The following is a 5,288-nucleotide window of genomic DNA, read 5'->3' as shown; positions in this document are numbered from 1 at the left end:
ATAAACACGTCAAATAAATAACTAACTGCAATCATATTGATGTAACTATCTATAAAAAAAATCCCAGCGGGGAAATACATTACTGTGGTACAGCGTTGGGCACACACTTATTCTCAATTCACTGTGAAACTATGTTAGACAATGTTGATTCAAGAAAAAAAAATATGTTATTTACTAACCAAGGCTGGACCTTTAAATATCCATGTTGAAATGTGTTGTATGTTTTTCAGAAAAACAAGGAAATCTGGCAACTCAGTACCATAGAGAGTTAAAATGACATCATAATTCTGCTTACATATATACTGGAAAATCTGAACAATTATTGTATTTATTTACTTTTTAATTACATGGAAGCCCGAAAGTTTGACAAAGATCCGTCCCAGCAGGCGGCGGAAGTGATGCAATATTGTTCTCAAATTGCCATGAAACAAAAGAAGAAGAACTTTATGTAAAACATGAAACAGACCCATTATCGCATCTACAGAAATGTAACGAATAAAGAGGAAACACGCTCGAGCGTGTAGCTCGAGGGAAGTGACGTCATCCTTCTGTTTGTCAAATTAACCCGTATATCAGCTGTCAGATTAACTGTTAAACTTCGATGTTCACAAACAACAAAACAGAGAAGAATCAGTTTTCATGTGTGTCCTATATAAGCACAGAGATTAATAAAAACAGACACGAGTGAGTTTGTACTTCCTTGATTCATATTTCCTGATGATCACTGCCGGGCGCGCGCACACACACACACACACACACACACACACACACACACTCTCTCTCTCTCTCTCACACACACACACACACACACACACACACACACACACACACACACACACTCTCTCTCTCTCTCACACACACACACACACACACACACTCTCTCTCTCTCTCTCTCGCTCTTTCTCTCTCTCTCACACACACACACAGTCTCTCTCTCTCTCTCTCTCACACACACACATTCTCTCACAAACACTCTCACTCTCTCTCTCTCTCTCTCTCACACACACACACACACACACACAGTCTCTCACAAACACTCTCACTCTCTCTCTCTCTCTCTCTCTCTCTCTCTCTCTCTCTCTCACACACACACACACACACACACACACGTCTGTTCGCGGAAAAACTGTATGCGGAGGTAAGAAATCTTATAATGTTTATTTTCTCATCGGACCGAGTTCGAGTCGCTTTGTATTTACTTCTCTGCTGGAGCTCGGATGTGAAAATGAAAGTTCAGATGTGTGTGAAATGTGTTTATCTGCGGTTATTTAAGTTTCTGTTCTACAATCAAACAAAAACAAACAAACAAACAACAGCAGAATGATGCGAGATTCGTGTTTTATTCATTTAGTGCTCATTTTTTAGCGTTGTACTGAAGTAAAGTCATAATAAACCTGTTTAAATCAATATAAGCATTACATATAGTCACAATGAAATGGTCATTATATTGACAATGTGCTGAAGATTAAATTTAGGACTTGAACTATTCCTATTTTGACCCTAAAAGCGAACTTTTTCAGTTATTTCGACCGGATTGGTTTATTTTATTTCGTTATTTATTTGTTGGACCATCCTGAGCTCAGATATTGAGGTTTACGTAGAACCAATATTTGTTGTGCACTGTGACTCAAAGACAGCAGCTGTGTTTAAACCAAACAAAATGAAAAATAAAAACAGTTTTGGCAGTTTTGCAATATTAATATGCATAGAGGTAATCACACAAAATAAATTTATACAATTAAACTGGTCAATTTTAGTCCAAGTTTGGACCATTTGAGATGGGCTGACCCTGATCTATGGAAGCATATGGGTAGCATTATTCAATTTGGGATGTAATATGCAAAATGACAATGCAATATGTAAAATGGCAATGCATTTCTGTATTTACATTTACATTTTCCAATACATTTGTGCAACGTTTGGTGCAAAATGAAAATGAAAATTAAATTACATTATTTTCATTTGCCATTTCATACACCAGTTTTAATATGTAAAATGAATACTAATTTTAACGCTTTATAAGTTGCAAAATTAAAATGAAAATTTATTACAGAAATGATTAGATATGTATAACATGTTCAAGCAAAAACTGTGGCAAAATGATCATTTAAATGCTATTTTTCTTAAATGCATTAACACTCACAGTCAAGACACTTACGATTGCATTTTCATTCAGTGTCCCGCAATGAATGTAGCAAAATTCAATGTGCACATTGAAAATGCATTCCGAGCCGATCACGTGTCCGCCCCCCCGCGCCATGTCAATCACTGCGTGAACAAGGCGGGGCTTGCAGAAGGTCAAGAGACTCAAATCTCAAGAAGAGGATTCAAGTGAGAGAACATGGACAAGACAGTTGGTCCGTGTACGTTTTGATCATTTCAATTTATGGCTTTAATATTTCATTCGCACTGGTGGGCGGAGCTGAAGCGCTCCTTTCATCTGATTGGTCGAATCGCTCCACCTTCAGCTCGGTCTTTTCATTCTTTCAGGCAGAATAAGAGTCAGTGTGAGTGAAGCACTGTAATGTCTGAAACTACACTCACTGTTAATTAGCATAACATTTGAATCAGATGTAGCGGGGCACATAATTCCTGCTGCTGTGACTTGCAAGAGACCCCGTTATTATTTGCAAGAGACCTTACTTATTATTTCTAGGTTGTATACTGTATTGTATAAATATTATCCCACTGATAAAAACAGTGCAAATAGTTCTGTCTCCTTGGATAAAAGTGAAGTGGAAATAAATATAGTTAAATTTATGAAATAAAATAAAATAGGATTTCTTGGGGAGGTAAGTCTGGCCAGTTTAATTAAATTATTTCTAGGTTATAGTATTGTATTAATATTGTCCCACTGATAAAAACAATGCAACTATTTCTGTCTCCTTGGATAACAGTGAAGTGGAAATAAATATAGTTAAAAAACATATATAAGTCGCACTGGACTATTAAGTTGCATTTATTCAGAACCAAGAGAAAACATTACCGTCTCCAGCCGCGAGAGGGCGCTCTGGGGTAGGCTACAGGAGCACTGAGCAGCATAGAGCTAATTTTACTATTTTTATTTAGAAAATGTAACTATATTAATTTTTACAATTATTTTTTTAATGTCACACACACATATACCTAGTGCCTTATGACTTAAAATATGAGAGTGGTAAATGTTACAGACATGGAACTGTTCACTCTATTATTGATTTTTATTTCCACCACTTTTTTCCAAAGAGACAGAACTATTTGCTCTGTATTTATCAGTGGGACAATATTCATACAATACTACAACCTAGAAATAATTTAACGGGGTCTCTTGCAGGTCGCAGCAGCATGAATTATGTGGCCAGCATCATCTGATTCAGATATTATGCTAATTAACAGTGAGTGTAGTTTCAGACATTACAGTGCTTCACTCGCACTGACTCTTATTCTGCCTGAAAGAATGAAAAGACCGAGCTGAAGGTTGAGCGATTCGACCAATCAGATGAAAGCAGCATTTCAGCTCCGCCCACAAGTGCGAATGAAATATTGAAGCCATAAACCGAAATGATCAAAACGTACACGGGCCAACGGTCTTGTCCATGTTCTCTCACTTGAATCCTCTTCTTGAGATTTGAGTCTCTTGACCTTCTGCAAGCCCCGCCTTGTTCACGCAGTGATTGACGTGTCGTGAGGGGGCGGACACGTGATCGGCTCGGAATGCATTTTCAATGCGCACATTGAATCTTGCTACATTCATTGCGGGACACTGAATGAAAATGCAATCGTAAGTGTCTTGACTGTGAGTGTTAATGCATTTAAGAAAAATAGCATTTAAATGATAATTTTGCCACAGTTTTTGCTTGAACATGTTATACATATCTAATCATTTCTGTAATACATTTTCATTTTAATTTTGCAACTTATAAAGCGATACAATTAATATTTAATTTACATATTAAAACTGGTGTATGAAATGGCAAATGAAAATAATGTAATTTAATTTTCATTTTCATTTTGCACCAAACGTTGCACAAATGTATTGGAAAATGTAAATGTAAATACAGAAATGCATTGTCATTTTACATATTGCATTGTCATTTTGAATATTACATCCCAAATTGAATAATGCTACCCATATGCTTCCATACTGATCACTCATGTTTTTAGGGAACATCTAATGTAAGTAAAGTTGGCATACACAACAGACTTGTCTTACTTTTGTAATATTTTAAGTATTCTATGGCACATTCTGCTGTACTAATTTCAGTTTGATGTGAGACAAAGTGTGTGTAAAGACATCTAAATGCCGCTTCAGAAGCGCCTCTTTGTATGTTATGCCTTTTAAAATCTCTTTTTTTCTGCATTTCTCTTCTGCTCCAGGTCGTTTCCTAATCTAGCTCTTAAATGTCAAATTCACACAGCAAAGCTGGCACAGGAGTTCTTCTGAAGAGGTGTTTCTTCACACAGATCATGTAATGGGTCTGAGAAGGCTAAATCTATTCTGAAGCTGATGCAGCTTTGCTCCTTTACTCAGGACTTTGAGCAGGCTCCGCTGTGTGAATAATACGCCTGTCTTTGTACAGTATGAATATTGTTTACTCTATGAGGATTTTTTCTTCTGTAAGCAACTCAAACAGAGGTCCCTGACTCAGAGTTTTAAAATATTTTTTATTCTGAAAAAAGTAAAACATGTATAGTGATGAAAGCCAAAATATTAAATTCCGTGGATAAATATTTACTGAGTAATCTACTATTTGTAGAGGATGAAAATGGTTCAAAATGTTTAATGCAGTTGTTTTGACAGAAGGAAATGAAAAACATCTCTAGTTTCAACATTATTTGTTCTTCAGACATTCCTCTCAAAAAAAAAAAGGAGAAGAAAAAGATTTTTTTTCCCCATGTGACCCACATTTGGTTTTTGAGCACTAAAAATGTGTACATTTTAACGATTTACTCCTGGAGTCATATTTAAATTACAAAACCTCTGGAACAGCACCATTTAGGGCCTTAAAAATGAAGATGCCAAAAGAAAAGTTTGTTAAGACCCAATATCTAAAAGTGCACTAAGATATTTTTAACACAGTTAACACAGTTACAGTCACGCAGACTCTGGAGAAAAAACTTGAAGAGTGCTGTTTCTCCATTTTTGAACATCACCATTGGCACATAACACAGCAAAGATGGTTAAAGTCAGCAGATTTTACTAATAGAGCTACCAATCTGTGTGTAAAAATAACATTATGATGCTGCCATCGTTCTGAAACCATTTTATTAACCTGTAATTTGACTCTGAATCTCAGGTGAAAATTGCC

At 36.1% G+C, this 5,288-nt stretch overlaps 1 protein-coding gene across 1 annotated transcript in view; it reads left to right on the top strand.

Moving 5' to 3' along the window:
• The first annotated feature begins 1,024 nt into the window (after positions 1-1,024).
• The window catches only part of LOC132118635 (tyrosine-protein kinase Tec-like), a 23,225-nt gene continuing 18,961 nt past the window's right edge, over positions 1,025-5,288 (top strand). The window contains exon 1 of the mRNA XM_059528605.1: positions 1,025-1,138. The gene's annotated coding sequence lies outside the window, so the exon portion shown is untranslated. The remainder of the gene's footprint in view (positions 1,139-5,288) is intronic.

Source organism: Carassius carassius, chromosome 37, assembly GCF_963082965.1.
Source record: "Carassius carassius chromosome 37, fCarCar2.1, whole genome shotgun sequence".
NCBI classification, from domain to species: Eukaryota; Metazoa; Chordata; class Actinopteri; order Cypriniformes; family Cyprinidae; genus Carassius; species Carassius carassius.
Note: the sequence above shows the minus strand (reverse complement) of the source record. Positions and strands in the feature narration are given on the sequence as shown.